An 18,530-nucleotide genomic window follows, 5' to 3' on the forward strand; every position below is an offset into this window, starting at 1 on the left:
GGTTGCCAGAGGCTGCAGGTAGGAGAGAAATAGGAGTGACTGCTAAGTGGGTTTCCTTTTGGGGTGATGAAAGTATTCTGGAACTAGTGAGTGATGAGGTTACATAACATTGTAAATGTACTTAATGCCACTGAATGATACACTAAAAATAGTTACATTGGTAAATTTTATATTATGTGTATTTACCACAATTTTTAAAAGGTGAATATTGGCCTATTGATAGAGTACTTCCATGGACGGAGATATTTAAAGGGTAGGACTGATAGGGGTGAGGGACAAAGATTAGTCTGTCATTAAAAAGCAATAATCATGGCTTTTATGAAACATCTGTATTATAAAAGGGATACTGACCTTAAAATAAAGCAGTACTATGGAGAGGATTTCCGTTCACTGTAAAAATCATCATCATTCATGGTCTTGATAATACAAAGGGCAACACAGGACAACAATGGCTTTATCTGTTAGAAACAGATAAAGAGGTAGTCTCTGCCCTTACCAGTGTTTTTTTGTTTGTTCATTCTATCACCCAGGCTAGAGTGCAGTGGCGGAATCTTGGCTCACCGCAACCTTCGTCTCCCAGGTTCAAGCGATTCTCATGCCTCAGCCTTCCAAGTAGCTGGGATTACAGGTGTGTGGTAACACACCTGGCTAACTTTTGTATTTTTTAGTAGAAATGGGGTTTCAGCATGTTGGCCAGGCTGACCTCAAACTCATGGCTTCAGGTAATCCACCCCACCGCAGCCTCCCTAAGTGTTGGAATTACAGGCATGAGCAACCGCGCCCACCCAAGTTTTAAAATAGAGTAAGTAGGACTCACAAAAAGCACTACAATATAACACGTAATAATATACAAACTTGAGAGTAATGCAGTCAACATAGGCAATGAATTCAGAGGAGAAAGTAGTCAAGGCAGGTTCCTTTGAAATATATGAACCAAAACATTACGGCACATTCTAGTGCAGCAGTTTAAAGTATCGGTTTTGGTGCAATATTGAACTTTGGCTCCACCACATACTACCTGCCTGAACCTGTGCAAGTTACTTTTCCTCAGTGTCCTTACCTGAAACATGAGAATAATAATAGAACCCATCCCAAAATTGTTGTAAGGATTAAATGAGATATACATACACATATTTATTTATTCATTTATTTTAAATGCTTAGAATAGTGTCTGAAGCATAGAAAGTGCTCAGTAAATATCAGCTACTATCATCATCATCATCATCATCATCATCATCCCAGGCATTGAAGAAGGAGTAAATTGCATTTAGGAATAAAATTTGGTGTTCCAGCCCAGCAATGTTCAAATTTTTTGGGGAATGCAAATAAAATCAAAATTGAAAGCCCAATAGTTACACTGAGTTGAAGTGAAACTACTCTAGCTGAAGTAATTCCTGTATGGTGAGTCACACTGTCTGAGAATTCTGTCCCAGACTTACTCAAGGAGTAATTCATTATTCAACATTTCGTGAACATCTACCATGTGCTAGTTTTTATGCTAGGCTGAGTGTTTAGAGAGGAAAGATATAGGTCCTGTTCTCCAAGAAAATTACATTCTAGTTGAGATAGGCAAAAACTCCCCCAATTTTAAACATCTTTATTGAGATATAATTCACAATCCCACCCATTTAACATATACAATTCAATGGTTTTTAGTGTATTCAGTTATGCAACCATCATCACAATCAGTTTTAAAGCATTTTCACCATTCCCAAAAGAAACTCTGTGCCCATTAGCAGTCACTCCTCACTTTCCATTAACTCTCTCCCCACCAGCTCTAAGCAACCCCAATCTACTTTGTGTCTCTATAGATTTGCCTATTCTGAACATTTAATATAAACAGAATCATAAATATATGGTAAAAATCCAACAACTTTAAGACTACTCCACGATAATTAGATTTATTTAAGTATTTAAGTAATATCAGGACTTAGAAAAGAGAAATGATGCCCTGATTCTTGTTCCACATGTTTTGATTCCATGTGTGCACCTCTGACAGATATCAACTGTTTCAGGTTATCCCTCCTCACGTTTTCTCTTCCTCCTTCCCCCAAAACCTTGGGTGTCCAGAGAGGTACTCAGGACTGAAGTTAAGAGGAGAGAAAACAATACTGGAGGCTATCAGTTATTCATTCCATACCATATGCCAGGCACTATGATATACTTTATATACGAGCCCTCCTTTAATTGTCACAATAACTCTGGGAGACAAAAACTACTAGTATCTTCATTTTACAAAGGAGGAAGCTGAGGTTTAGAAAGGTTAACTAGCTTGCCCAAAGGCATACAGCCAGTGATGCCAGAGATGGGATCTGAACCCTGTTCAGTCTGACTACAAAGCCATAAGACCCTAAGCCCCTAAACTGTTAAGCTCTTTCACTCAGTAGTGGTTTTCTCCTGACCCAGTCAAAGTGGCTTATTCTTCAAGGAACTCCTTAATGTATAATATAAATGGATTCTTAATATTGCTGATAAACTTTCATATTTATTCTGTATTTTACAGATTTATATTAAAAACTCAGGTTTCAAGAGAAAATAAAAGTTGGCTAGCAGACTGATATAATAGAAATAATTTATCAGCACAGGAGGGGACAGAAAGATGGTGACTGTGTCTCCAGATCTATCCATGTTTCTCACATTTGTTTGCCCTCCCTTTTCCCATTCTACAGCATGAATGCACTTTATAACCTCAGACATGCTTTTAAATCTTTCTTTGTGAGTCCATTTTTATATATAGAACAAGAAAAGAAATACCACATAAAACTATTAACAATGGTTTTAAGTATATGTGTAATGTGGAACTGACCACTCCTTGTCAGTACCAGAGTTTCCAGGAGATAAACAGGCATGTCTGCTTGTCCTTTAAAAAGTTTTTCAGGGCTGGGCATGGTGGTCCCCGTCTGTAATCCCAGCACTTTGGAGTCCAAATGGGAGAATCACTTGAGCTCAAGAGTTCGAGACCAGCCTGGTTAGCATGGCAAAACCCTGTCTCTACAAAAGATACAAAAAGTGGCTGGGCATAGTGGCATGCACCTGTAGTCCCAGGTATTTGGGAGGCTGAGGTGGGAGGATGACTTGAGCCCAGGATGCGTAGCTTGCAGTGAGCCAAAGTCGTGCCACTACACTCCAGTCTGGGCAACAGAGCCAGATCCTACATCAAAAAAAAAAGTTGGTCACTTCCTAATAGAAGGCATTTTATTTGGGTGGTTTTCTGCAGTCAGAGCAAGCAGAAGCAAAGGAACTGGGACATAAAGAATAGAAAGAATTTCAGTGGAAGATGTCTGTAGTGCATGTAGCCAGGTAAGTCAAGATATCAGAAGTGCCTATTATAAAGCAGGAACAAAGAGAAAGTGGCTGATTAGGCCTAAGTGCCTAATGAAATTTTGTCTTCCACCTCTCTCACTCTTTATCATAAAGAAAGAACACAGCAAAGACCTCCATCACACTATCTCTCAGCAGTGTACACCCTGCATGCACACACACGTGCATGCATGCTCACCTCCATCCCTCACTTCACTTGAACTTAATCTGTGTTTAGGGAGCTCCTGCTTGAATTCCCATTTTAAACTTGTCTATCCTGAAGTTGAGACCAAGAATCTGAAAATCTGTGGTATAGGTGAATGTTAGACACACCAGGGTACAATTTTAGATCCCATTTATAAGCTGCAAGGTCATAAGCAAGTTATTTAATCTCCTAGATCCTCAGAATGCTTGCCCATAAAATTACTGAGATGATGTAAATAAAATCCCTAGTAAGTACTGCTCTCTTTAGATGTCCCATTTGACTTGTAACTATATCAGCGTATACAATATTTAGCCACAATAGCTAGCTCAATATTTTAAAATTAAAGATAAAATGTTATGGAAGCCCTGTCTAAATTACCAAAGAGATGAATAACTGCTTTTTTTTTTTTTTTTTTTGAGATAGTTTTACTCTTGTCCAGGCTGGAGAAGAGCAATGGCGCGATCTCGGCTCACTACAACCTCTACCTTCTGGGTTCAAGTGATTCTCCCACCTCAGCCTTTTGACTAGCTGGGATTACAGGTGCCCATCACCACACCTGGCTAATTTTTATATTTTTAGTAGAGATGGGGTTTTACCATGTTGGCCAGGCTGGTCTCAAACTGCTGACCTCAGGTGATCCACCTGCCTCACCCTCCCAAAGTGCTGGGATTATAGGCGTGAGCCACTGTGCCTAGGCGAATAACTGCAATTTTCTTCTGACAATGTGCATGTTTAAATTAAGTCTTATAGTACTTATTTCCAAAGAAAGTGCTGTATTTTAATCACTCTACGTCCCATGTTTTGAATTTTTTTAAAAGACTACTATAAATCCTTACCATGACAACTAAATTCTTTCCATTACTAAAGGCTGTAAATACCCAATCTGAGAAAATGGGCAATTTGAGACAACCTAACACAACCAGCTTGGGGACCCTGCACAAAGAGCACTGTAACTATGGAAACACCTGTCAATGAAGTTACACTATAAATCACAGAACCTGTTCCATTATTCAAGTACCAAGCATTTGAGATCAATTTATAGCAACTGTAAGCTATTAATAATGGTATTCTATTTAATTTGTCAAATACAATTTTCTCTCTCAATGAAATCTTTAGGAAATACTTAAGTATTTTTCTTCAGGAGAAGAAAATGTTAAATCCACCTAAGTGGTACAGTATACCTGACTGGTGGTTTTTAACCTGTTTGTGAAACAAACATTATGAAATCAAGCTTATTTAGCACTTGGCATATGTTTATGATATTATTTACATTTTACATATATAGCCTGATATATATAGATATATATGCACACACACACACATGCGCGCACACACACACACACATATGTATCCTGTTTCTTCAACCAGGTTAATAAATTCCTTAAGAACATAAAACATAACTTATAAGTCTCCTTATCACCAGTGCTTAGTGGAATGCCCATGATCCAGTCCTTAATGAATGCTTTCCTAACTAAATTTAGCTTCTCTTTTCTAAGCACAAGAGACTTTGGAAGAAGATAAATCACAGCACATTAATGTGAACAAGATTTTGTGATGGGAAAAATGGGAATCAGTAACTGAATAAATCTTACAGTGCTAAGTTCCAGAAGGAGGTATATAAGAAATACCCTTATATATATGGTGTCTGGTTCATTAAATACTCATCTTTTTTCCACAAACTTTTTTTTATTGAGAAAAGAAACTCTAGGCCAGTGCTAACTCTTATCTTAATTTTCTTCCACCCATGGGAATTTTTTTTTAACTGATAGGTTTTGCTTTTTCTCTAGAATTGTGTGATGCCTGAGCCTCTACTCTCCTCTCTCCCTGCTTCCCCTCAGTCAAGAGAGGAAGGAAAAATACATAGTGCCTATGTATGAATTTAGGATAGAGCTGAGGCCTGACATCCTACATGAAATATAAACAGAGCACCTCACTGTATGATGACATGGGATCCAAGAGAAGCAGACTTTGAAGTATTTAAGTTTAATGTTCCCAATTTTTAATTTAAAAAGCAAGGGGAATAACTGCTTCATATTTTTCTCTCATAAAACAGTAATGTATAGGTTTCTTTCTTTTGGTCGTCAGTCTCTTTTGGGAATCTAGTCCCTCTGTTTTGGGAATCTAGTCCCTTGATTGAAAGGGTGTCTTCCCTCTCCTGTATGTCTGGTCTTTCAGATTCCACTTCCACAATGTTCTACAAGTCAGCCTCCATCCTTTCTGTTCTAGCTCAGCTCAAAGATTTTCATTAATTCTCAGCCAAGCTACCATATTCACCTCCAAATTGGTCTCACAGCTCCCAGTCTTCCCCTATAACTCATTCTATTTGGTGCTGCCAAATTAACGTTGCTAAGATACAGCTGTGATTCACGAAGTCACAAATATTTCTTAAGCACACACTCTCTATGCCAGACACTGTGCTAGACTCTAAAGAGTCAGAAAAAAAGACACACAGTTGTTGTTGTCATTTTATCTCATGAAGCTTACATTCTAATGATATACTCTGTGCAAAATTCATCAACCCACTGCCAATGGAATTAAGTGTAATTTCCTCACTGTGTTCATCATAGGATATGAGCTAAGTGATCCTTTCCAGATTTATCTCCTACTGCACCCTTGCCCTCTGTTCTAGTGAAATGGGTTTTGCTCATCTAGAATTCTGCTACAACCATGCTCCTATTTTTTTCTGACTTCTGCACCCAGAATCCTCTCCCTCCTCTCTCCACATCAGCTTCTAGAAACTTAATCTAAATTTCAAGGCCTGTCTAAAGTGAAATGTCCTTCATAAAGTCTTTCGCTGACCCCACATCCTAATGTTTCTCTCCCTATACTGTCCTCGGAAACTTTTATCTTACTTTGCATTATAGTAATTGTGTATTTGTTCTATCCTCTGTCTTTTTTTTTTTTTTTTTTTTTTTTTTGAGATGGAGTCTCACTCTGTCGCCAGGCTGGAGTGCAGTGGCACAATCTCGGCTCACTGCAATCTCTGCCTCCCAGGTTCAAGTGATTCTCCTGCCTCAGCTTCCCGAGTAGCTGGGACTACAGGCGTGCACCACCACACCCAGCTAATTTTTCTGTTTTTAGTAGAGACGGGGTTTCACCATGTTGGTCAGGATGGTCTCGATCTCTTAACCTCGTGATCCACCCGCCTCAACCTCCCAAAGTGCTGGTATTACAGGCATGAGCCACCGCACCCGGCCATTACTCCCTTTTTATTACTTATAAAAATTGGCACAGAAACTTGTATACATTAGATACGGAGTATATTTAGGAATGTACATATTTTCTAAACTCTCTTCCATTCCTTCCTTCAGGACAAAAAAAAAAAAAAAAAAACTTGATCTTATCAGGGGTAGGGAAAGGGAAGGGCATGAAGCAACAAGGAAGACTGGCTGATGAGCACTTCTCCTGAAGAGTTATTTAATCTGAAACTTGAACTTGAATGAGGCTAGTCAGGTGAAGAAGGGTAGAAATGACTACATCCATTAGATTATGCAAAAGCATGGATGAGAGACAATACTTTGTTGACAAAACACTGCAACCATGCTATCTTTTTTTTTTTTTTTTTTTTTGAGACGGAGTCTCACTCTGTCACCCAGGCTGGAGTGCAGTGGCGCCATCTCAGCTCACTGCAAGCTCCGCCTCCCAGGTTCACACCATTCTCCTGCCTCAGCCTCCAGAGTAGCTGGGACTACAGGTGCCCTCCACCACACCCGGCTAATTTTTTGTATTTTTAGTAGAGACGGGGTTTCACCGTGTTAGCCAGGATGGTCTCGATCTCCTGACGTCGTGATCCGCCCGTCTCGGCCTCCCAAAGTGCTGGGATTACAGGCGTGAGCCACCATGCCCGGCCCCTAATATCTTAATGGAGCAATACAACCCAGCCCCATTGAAAAAAATAATAATAAAAGTCTTCACCATTATATATCATAATAGTTGCATTTTTGGGGTGAATGAATCAGCTTGCAAGAACTCTCTTTCTCAAAGACCATACCTCCACATTGCATTCCATATCTCCAGAAACATATGGACTCTGGCATATGTGCTTACCATGAACCCAGGATACAAACTGACTCAAGCCAGGCCAGTCAGATTTCTTCTCCTGGGAGTTTGGAATTGGAACCATGAGAACAAATCAAGGTAGTGTCTTCGTGAGTTACTCAGGTACTGCAGCTTGGTGATTTTTCTACCAAGTAGACTGTGGAACAAAGAAATCTTGTCTGTATATAGATAAGAGGCAGATATGCAAACAAAAGCAGAGGGAGAGGGAGCATGGCCACCTTCTAGGTCCGAGCTGGCTTTCCATTTGTTCCCTAATTCCAGTCTCTCTCTGAGGCCCAGTTGCTCCCATTCTTAGGTCTGGCAACCTCTACATCCTTATAATAAACCCCTCTTTCTGCTAAGGCTAGCTCGAGTTCTTCTCAGACACCTATAACCCATTAGTCCTACCTAACTAGGACATAAACGTTTTATTGAGCCACCAAACTCCCACTAAACAGTGTGTTGGAATTCCTCTAGTATTTATCAAGCTCCTACCATGCTCAAGTTATTCATCACCAGTGTACAGAAATCTAAGAGTTTTATTTTCCATTTTATTTAACATTTTCTTTTGATTGTAGCACAAATTATTTTAGGTCACACGCACTTAAAACTTTTGTGTCATAATGTAAACCCAAAGCCTATGATTCCTGTTACTAATATATGAATATCAATATTCTGAAAGACACTTTGGGAGATAAAGGGGCAATGAGTTCAAAAGCGATTTTTCATCTCTTTAATCAGACCAAGTTCATCCACAAATTTCAATTGTGCTGATAAATAGTTTTAGGAAAATTCATTGAGGGACACATTGAAATGGCCTCTCTAGAAAGCTTTGACAAAATTATTATATCCATAGATATAACATGACCATGATCCAGTGATTCACGGTGCATTACTCACTGGACCCCTAGGGAGCCAGCCAACCTAGAGTCCCACCCAACAGGATTAATATAATCTAGAAGCAGAGTATTTCTCAAAATTACCTAAGCATAAGACTCATCTAGAGCATTTGAAAACATACAGATTCCACGAGTCCATCTGAGACCTGATCAGAGTCTCTATGAGACAGGACTTGGACTCCATTCATCTAACAAGCACCTCCAGGGGATTCACAATTTTTTTTTTGAGTCAGGGTCTTGCTCTGTTGCCCAGGCTGGAGTGCAGTGGTACAACTGTGGTTCACTACACCCTCAATCTCCTGGGCTCAAGAAATCCTCCTGCCTCAGTCTCCTGAGTAGCTGGGACCACAGACATGCACCATGACACTTGGCTAATTTTTTTAAATTTTTTGTAGAGTTAGGGTCTTGCTATGTTATCCAGGGTGGTCTCAAACTCCTGGGTTACAGCAATCCTCCCACCTTGGCCTCCCAAAGTAATGGGATTACAGGTGTGAGCCAACTCGCCTGGCTTGAATTAACAGTTTCTGTTTAGCATGACTTTAAAAACGAACCCTGAGCTTCATGCCCAAAAGGGAGCCCCTGTCAGATGTTGCTGAAGGAGCTCTGATTCACCTGTGTTGCTTCTTCTTTCTTGCATTTTCTTACCTTCATTTAATTTTCTGGCTTCTCCTCAAATGTACCCCCTGCAGGAGGATTCTGTAGCTTTTCCAGAGTTCAGTTACTTTATTCCCCCCTGGCATGGCCAACTGGAAACCCACTAAGATAAAGGAACTGCTCCTATACCTTCTCCCCATTCTTGCCCTAGTGCTTCCAACTGTATGCTGCACTCAAAGGCATGCCTGACTGGATATGACCTGGCCTTGAAAGCCTACTTCCATCCTAAACAGACTCCAGGAAGACTGACCTACTCTTACTACATAAGAGTAAATTGGCCGGATGCAGTGGCTCACGCCTATAATCCCAATACTTTGGGAGGCTGAGGTGGGTGGATCACTTGAGGTCGGGAGATTGAGACCAGCTTGACCAACATGGAGAAACCTCATCTCTCCTAAAAATACAAATTAGCCGGGCGTGGTGGTGCATGCCTGTAATCTCAGCTACTCGGGAGGCTGAGGCAGGAGAATCGCTTGAACCCGGGAGGCAGAGGTTGTGGTGAGCCAATATCACGCCATTGCACTCCAGCCTGGGCAACATGAGTGAAACTCCATCTCAAAAAAAAAGAGTAAATTAAATTTTGTCCATCATTCCAACTCAGGGTGATCCATTTAATCACAAACGCCACACTTTTGCTATATAAACACTAAAGCAATTGTAGTAGCATAAGCCCACTCATTTAACAACCTAAAACAAATGCTCCATTGTATTACTGAAGAATCAATCTAGTACGGTGTATCTTTTTTTTTTTTTTTTTAGACAGAGTCTTGCTCTGGTGCCCAGGCTAGAGTACAATGGTGTGATCTTGGTTCACTGCAACCTCCGCCTCCTGGGTTCAAGCAATTCTCCTGCCTCAGCCTCCTGGGTAGCTGGGACTATAGGCACGAGCCACCACACTCAGCTAATTTTTATATTTTTAGTAGAGACGAGGTTTCACCGTGTTGGCCAGGCTGGTCTTTTACTCCTGACCTCAAGCGATCCACCCGCCTCAGCTTCCCAAAGTGCTGGGATTACAGCACTTTGTAAGCGAGGTCACCACACCCAGCCTAGTAGTGTGTATCTTTAAAATAAATTTTGTAGAAGGGAATTTGCAGGAGGGCAGTCCTTAGCCAGCCCATTTCACAACCACAAATGTGTTCTTAAGGTCAATGTGCAGTCAACACTCTGTATTCCAGCTGTCACACAGGGGTACTACTCACTGAAAAATGTCAGGAGCAAGAAAGGAGACAGTGAGAAGCAGGGATGATGGTGAGTGACCCTTGCCATATCTCACCCTTACTGATGCTTCATACAAAAAATGTGGGGTCTGCTTTGGAAAGTACAAAAAGCATGATAATGAATCAACAGACAAAAGTAGAGAATGGATGTCTAGAAGAGTTTATTCATAGATTTACTGATAACAGTTAATCAAATAATGTAATGATGCAAAATTATAATGCTATCATTTTAGTATGGAACATGCAGGATTTTTTTTTCTTCACAAAAGCTAGTGAGAGAACAAGAAGTCCAATAAAACCACTTTGTTCTCAGAAATAAAGAATACATCTGATGGTTAAATCCACTTTACCAGAGTTGATGAGTGAGAGTAAAGTAAAACTAAGGGGAGAAAAAAACAGCTACCCTCAACTGTAGGAACAGCAAGCTTTGTAGAAAAATTCTGAAGTGCCTTTAGCAAAGCCTCATTTTGCCTCTGCAAAACTGTGCTCTTGGGAGACTTCAGACAAGCAGTCTGGGCCTTAGGGCTTATCTGGGTCAGACTTGAACCCTTAGAATGACATGGCTATGAAAGTGTCCAGGTCAACCAGACAAGAAGAGGGGCTCCTGTACTAACCTTAAAAGAAGTAGAAGGTGCTACCAGAGCAGACTACAGGGAAGCTCTCTGAAGAAAGCAGTGTACCTTGGGGAGGGCTCTGCCTTTAACACTGTATATAGAATAATATGTTACAGTGTATAAACACAAATATATACACACACAGAACCGTCTATCTGTGTCTTGGAGATTCAGACTAGTAACTTGTCTAACGTGTGCAAACTCCTTCCATGGGCAGAAGGACTGCTACTATGTGCCCAGATGGGTACATAGGACAAATTATGTTTACTCAACTTCTGAGAAACCATGCCAAAATATTCTTCCCAAACAATTGGTTTCAACTTGTTCTTGTTTTCCTCCAATAGCAGCCTGACAAACTGTTTTATATATGCATTTGACTTTTCAAAAATTTGCATGTAATCATGGCAAACTCAGCAAGTCTTTGTGCTCCAGGAGCTGCAGAATGGCCTTTGAATGACATGTGTACTGCATCCTAACGTAAAATGTCATCTTCTTAAAGTCTGGGACAAAGGACCTGCAGCAGCATGAACCTGGCCTGACCCTGTATTATGTGCATCAGCAAGAGCCAAATGCCTAAAGCAGCCAGAAAGTTATGCCATACTTCCGAAAGTTCAGAGTGACCAAAAACAAACAAACAAACAAACAAACAAACAAAAAAACAACTAAACAACAACAACAAAAAACTAAATAAAAAGTCCAAGCTTCAATGCTTATGTTACTCTCTGTCACCTGACTCTTCAATGAACAGGAAGCATACTCTCTACAAAAAGGGATACAAGGCCGGGTGCGGTGGCTCACGCCTGTAATCCCAGCACTTTGGGAGGCCAAGGCAGGCAGATCACGAGGTCAAGAGATTGAGACCATCCTAGCCAACATGGTGAAACCTGTCTCTACTAAAAATACAAAAATTAACTGGGTGTGGTGGTGCATGCCTGTAGTCCCAGCTACTTGGGAGGCTGAGGCAGGAGAATCACTTGAACTCAGAAGGCAGAGATTGCAGTGAGCCGAGATCATGTCACTGCACTCCAGCCTGGCGACAGAGCAAGACTCTGTCTCAACAACAACAAACAAAAGAGAGACACAAGCAGATAGTTTCTGTCAGAGTCTTCAGTCTTTCTTTATCCACAGAGTTAGAAAACTATGAACCCGAACTGCAAATGTACCATTTCCTCACCAATGGTCATTTGACACTTCTGATGCCTCTTGAAGAGACCCTGTCACAGTTGTGACTTAAAAAAGACTCTATGTTTTACTGCCTCCATTTTTTTACATTCTCTTAATTCCTTTAAACTTCATATATTAGAATAATTAGACAAAGTCACCTTTTTCCAACATCTACACACTTCATGCAAAGCAAATCCTCATTTAAAAATTATCTTTTGAGCTTTTAAAATAAACTATTTGCTACTTATATAAAGATACTTGATTTGCAAATGAAGACTAGTAAACTGCTCCCCACCTCCTGGACATGTTTATAAAGTTGAGCAGGACAGTAGTCAAATATCAAAAACACGACAACATTATCTTTCAGTTTCCTAGGTTAAGGGCAACCTCATCAGAAACTGTTCAGGCTGGGTGTTACATCGTTTCTGCATGGAAGCCAATCACCTTCACATATAAACACCTCCCTCACATCAATATGTTGCAGTTCTAGTAAGTTCACAGTCATTTTAATAATCAAGAGAGGTCGGGAAATTAGTGTGCACATGACCAATAAAATAAATAGCCACAGTTCCCTCTACCAATGCACCTCAAACTTTAACATGCATGAAAATCACCTGAGGATCTTGTTAAAATACAGATTCTGATTCAGTAGGTCTAGAGTGGGGCCTGAGATTATGAAATCCTAACAAACTCCCAGGTAATGCTGCTGCTGCTTCTGCTGATCCATGGACCACATTTTCAACAGTAAGACCATCTACCATGGCCTCTCTTGGAGGTGGTAACGCCCAAGTAATCTCTTTGTCACACATGAATTCCCATCATATGATTATGAAAAAGGAGACGCTGTTAAAACTAAAAAAAAAAAAAAATGTGGAAACTGCAATCCTCGGTTCTGGAGAATGGAAGAAGCGAATTTGGGATTCTTGGCCCCTATTTTGATTCATATCATTATTCTATTATCTGTTCCTCAAAATTTGCTTGGCATCCTGACTCCCTCAAGAGAGATGGAGATTGTTTGTTGCCAAGGGTCACCAGTATCCAAGATACAAAAAGATACATCTTTTATCCTCTACTTGCAAGTACCATAAAGAGGCCAGCTCTGGGGTACTTTCAGGCTTGCTATGGAGGCAGCCACAACACTATCTCTAGCATTAGAAATACATCTGAACAATCTGGAATTAATTACAGAGTTGCAAAGAATTCCACAATATCTAAAAAGATAAGCTTGTATGAGTTCAAACAAACTATTCTGATTAAGCAATTTTTGCTAGCTTTCCTTCTTCCTGATTTAACCTAGAGCATTTAACAAGCACTCTGAAAGCCCCCCTACACTCTGAGTCTAGCCACACAAAAGCTGAAATCCAGTCATCCTGACTCTATCTAATAGTTTCTTTTTTTTTTTTTAAGATGGAGTTTCGCTCTTGTCTTGCCCAGGCTGGAGTGCGGTGGCGTGATCTCGGCTCACTGCAGCTTCCACCTCCCGGGTTCAAGTGATTCTCCTGTCTCACCCTCTCAAGTAGCTGGGACTACAAGCATATGCCACCACATCCGGCTTTTTTTTTTTTTTTTTAAGGAGAGGGGGTTTCACCATGTTGTCTAGGCTGGTCCCGAACTCCTGACCTCAGGTGATCCACCCGCCTTGGCCTCCCGAAGTGCTGGGATTACAGGCGTGAGCCATCGTGCCGCGCCAACTAATAGCTTCTTAATCACAGTTTTGCATCCCAACTCTCCACATTGTCACCTAGCAGCAAATGGAATCCACAGCACTATAAATAATTAGGGTATGTCAAACTGCTCATAAATGCATTAAGATTACTAATAAAGAAGCACATACCCTATGAATACAGTATACTTCCTCCTAGTACAATATTTAAAAATACAAGCTGTTGACAAGCGGCTCCTCTGAACTAAAAACCACTTCTACATTATTAATATTAGTGACCTCACATGGGACCCAAGCTCTCTTGTAACAACAGAAAGTGACAACCATCAATGAGACACAGTGCAAGGAGGTGCTATCTCCCAAGGCAGATGTGAACCACAGATAGCTTGACTTCTGAGACTAAGATTCTTTTTCTTTACCTCCCAAAGAAGTTGCTCTATGGAAAGAAACCTGGTTTTTCTGAATTCTTTTTACTCATTAGACTAAATGGCCTAAACAAGAGAACTAGTTCCTGCAGCTAGAAATAAACTAGTCTTGGGGCCAGGCGCAGTGGCTCACGCCTGTAATCCCAGCACTTTGGGAGGCCAAGGCAGGTGGATCACGAGGTCAAGAGATCGAGACCATCCTGGCCAACATGGTGAAACCCTGTCTCTACTAAAAATACAAAAATTAGCCGGGTGTGGTGGTGCATGCCTGTAGTCCTAGCCACTCGGGAGGCTGACGCAGGAGAATCCCTTGAATTCAGGAGGCGGAGGTTGCAGTGAGCTGAGATCGCGCCACTGCACTCCAGCCTGGGCAACTGAGTGATACTCCGTCTCAAAAAAAAGAAAAGAAAAGAAGGAAATAAACGAGTCTTTCCCATTCTGTGATGCCAAGGTGGAGAAGTCAGCTTTGTGGCCTGGCAGCTATTCACATGACTCTGAGGGGCTTTCCCCCAGAAAGAATATAAAGCAAGCTCGTGGACAGCAGGCAGGGTATGAAATCAAACCAAATCAAGTACAAATGTCACAAGATACACATTTTTCCCAAAATGTAGGCATAGTAGAGTATCTTAACGTAAAACAATACTAACTCCATAGCCTCATTAACTAACCTACTTACTATGTATTTCTTGTTGCTAATTCCCTTGGGTGCCTCTGGATTCCAGGCCTCTTACAGATGATTCTGAAACTCCTATGAAGGTGAAAATAGACTTATCATGAAAGCTGGTATGCCTGCTTCTTTTGGATCTTTTTTTTTTTTTTTCAGTAACAGTCATTTATTTTTTTCTATCAAATAATTATTTTTTTAATTTTTTTTATTTTTTATTTTTTATTATTATTATACTTTAAGTTTTAGGGTACATGTGCACAATGTGCAGGTTAGTTACATATGTATACATGTGCCATGCTGGTGTGCTGCACCCATTAACTAGTCATTTAGTATTAGGTATATCTTCTAATGCTCTCCCTCCCCCCTCCCCCCACCCCACAACAGTCCCCAGAGTGTGATGTTCCCCTTCCTGTGTCCATGTGTTCTCATTGTTCAATTCCCATCTATGAGTGAGAACACGCGGTGTTTGGTTTTTTATCCTTGCGATAGTTTACTGAGAATGATGATTTCCAATTTCATCCACGTCCCTACAAAGGACATGAACTCATCATTTTTTATGGCTGCATAGTATTCCATGGTGTATATGTGCCACATTTTCATAATCCAGTCTATCATTGTTGGACATTTGGGTTGGTTCCAAGTCTTTCCTATTGTGAATAGTGCCACAATAAACATACGAGTGCGTGTGTCTCTATAGCAGCATGATTTATAGTCCTTTGGGTATATACCCAGTAATGGGATGGCTGGGTCAAATGGTATTTCTAGTTCTAGATCCCTGAGGAATCGCCACACTGACTTCCACAATGGTTGAACTAGTTTACAGTCCCACCAACAGTGTAAAAGTGTTCCTATTTCTCCACATCCTCTCCAGCACCTGTTGTTTCCTGACTTTTTAATGATCGCCATTCTAACTGGTGTGAGATGGTATCTCATTGTGGTTTTGATTTGCATTTCTCTGATGGCCAGTGATGATGAGCATTTTTTCATGTGTCTCTTTTGGATCTTTTCTATAAATGACAATGAAAGTACTTGTTCCCAAGGTGTGGATGAACAAACATAAGATGATGAGTATTGTTGTTACTTCACAAGTAGATATATTCCAGGTCCTAGGCAACTTATACTATATTTTGCAAATAACTCTTAGTTCTTTCTAAATCTCTAGGGATGGAGCCTATTACTAAAGGAAAGGTGGTTATGACATTGTTTCCTCCGAGAATGATACATGAACCAACTCTATCAGAAACACTTGGGTGCCTTTCAAAAACACAGATTCCTGGGCCCAACTTTAAGACAGTTTAAATCACAGATTTGGAGAGGTTCCAGAAATCTATTTTAAACCGCTACCCTTAGTGATTCTGAGCTCTCTAAAGTCTAGAAACTCCGGCTTAAGGTACTGCAGGGTTGAAAAGCTTTGGACTACTGACTAGTTGAAAGCCATGTAATTTATTCTTATGGTGATTGCTATATCACACTCAATGGCAGAAGCAGTCCACTTGGCACCATTATCCATTCTTTGCATACCTTTAACCTCTTGGACATATCCACTCCCCTGGACCACAAGGTCTAAATGCAAACCAGATGCAGTTGATCATGCATGGGCATGTAGAACCTTCAGAGAATACTCTGATTGGAGAATGTAAGGAATGTGCAGTTAAATGCAAGAAACAAAGATGAATCAGCTGAAAGGTAAGAAGCCTGGATGCTACACTGTGAAAAATGTAGTCAAATCCAACAAGCATCAGTTGAGTTCCACTCAAGGAAAGATTGAGTTCTGAGAAGGAAGGAGTTGTCAAGAATATTATCACATAAAGTTAAGTCAAAAGAGGACAGAAGGTTTTGGCATGAAGGAGGTCCTCAATCTTAGAATGTACTTCTGGCAAACGGATCTGACAAATCAATGGAAATAAAAGCTAGTTGAAACAGGGCTGTGGAGAAATCAGGGTATGGAAATGAAGATCTCACAAACAGACTACTCTTCCATAGGAAAAGGAAAGAAAGAAATTGTCCTAGCTTGGAATTAAATATAGTGTTTGAAGATGGGAGGCTTTTCAGGAGTTCCCAAGCAGACTTTCATTCTGCCCTGCAGAACAAAAGGGTAAGGGTTCAAAAGCTACTATGTAAGAGTTCAAAAAGCCTCCCAGTCCACAGCCTACCCAAACCACTAACCAAATGGATGGTCAGAGTTGGACCTAAGGTCTCACTGACTCACTTGGGAATCACTTAGACAAGCAACAATATAACAAAACTGGCTGGACTCCCAGCTGTTCACTGTGTGTGCCTGAATGAGTAAACAAATCAGAAAGGCTCACTAGTCACAACCTTCTGCTCTGAGGCTTGGAGACCTAACAGGAATGAAAAAGGGAAATTGATAAAAGGAGATGACAGCTTTGGAACAAAAGCCTTGCCTACACTCATAACCTTGGGTACTAGGAGAGGGAAAGGAAGGAATTCCAAAAGTCATGGTTGGGAGATTTTCCTCCTATTATTCAAAGAAAGGAGGACACACATGGTCAATTAGGAAGAAAAACCTCTTTGTGCCTGATACATTGGATGCATTGTCCTCATGCCATTTGCCCTAATGTAAGAATAGTCTTGGGAACACAGCCAGCATGAGTGTCCACTTGACTCATTAGCTGCAACAGTACTAGTCTCTGAGACCTTGTCAGGTCAATATAGAATGAGCTCTGTCAGAATCCAAAGTTTCTCCAGAAAGAAAGAAGCAGGAATTAAATATTAATAAAATGGTAAAAGATATAGAGGATTTTCACCTTCAAAGGAAAAAAATCATTCTATTCAAATTAGGAAGGAGTTTTATGGAATAGTTTTGATTAGACATATACTGGTAAAATGTAGTCTTTGGCATTTTACCTTCCATGTATTTTCAGACTTTTCAACATTCAAGTTATCACTCTAACTGTTGAAATACAGATAGATCAAACAGCTTTATAGAGGAATAACTCATATGCCATACAATTCATCTATTTAAAGTGTACAATTCAGTGGTTTTTGGTACATACATAAGGCTGTGCAATCTTTGCCACAATCAACTTTAGAACATTTTCATCACCCCAAAAAGAAATCCTCCCATATCCATTAGCAAGCAATCATTCCCCATTTCCCCAACTTCCTTCTTCCCCAGTCTTGGAAAACCATTAATCTACTTTCTGTCTCCATGGATTTGCCTACGCAGTTATGCAGTTCATACAACATTTTGGTCAACAATGGATCTCATATATGATAGTGGGCCCATAAGACTATAATGAAGCTGAAAATTCCTATTGCCTAGTGGTGTCATAGCCATCATAATGTAATGCGTTACTCATATGTCTGTGATGATGCTGGTGTAAACAAACCTACTGCAATGCCAGTCATATAAAAGCATAGCATATACAATTATGTACAGTAAATAACACTTGATAATAGTAATGACTGTTACTGTTTTATGTATTATTATACTATACTTTTTATCATTAACCATGTGTGTTATTTCCCCTGAAGACCTTCCAGTGGGAAAAGATATGGAGATTGAAGACAGTGATAATGATGATCCTGACCTTGTGTACGCCTAGGTTAATGTGTGTTTGCCTTAGTTTTTAACAAAGTTTAAAAAGTAAAAATAAATTTTAAATAGCAAAAAGCTTATAGAATATTTTTAAATGTTTTTGTACAACTGTACAATGTGTT

The 18,530-nt window shown here is 40.2% G+C and overlaps 1 protein-coding gene and 1 long non-coding RNA gene across 6 annotated transcripts in view; both read right to left on the reverse strand.

The window, feature by feature from the left end:
- LOC129050481 (uncharacterized) overlaps positions 1-15,034 on the reverse strand; it is a 59,686-nt gene extending 44,652 nt beyond the window's left edge. The window contains exon 1 of the long non-coding RNA XR_008514119.2: positions 352-15,034. This is a non-coding gene — a long non-coding RNA (uncharacterized LOC129050481). The remainder of the gene's footprint in view (positions 1-351) is intronic.
- Positions 1-18,530, reverse strand: part of FRMD5 (FERM domain containing 5) — a 339,597-nt gene that overhangs the window by 219,625 nt on the left and 101,442 nt on the right. The window lies entirely within an intron of this gene.

Source organism: Pongo abelii, chromosome 16 (assembly GCF_028885655.2).
Source record: "Pongo abelii isolate AG06213 chromosome 16, NHGRI_mPonAbe1-v2.0_pri, whole genome shotgun sequence".
NCBI lineage: Eukaryota > Metazoa > Chordata > Mammalia > Primates > Hominidae > Pongo > Pongo abelii.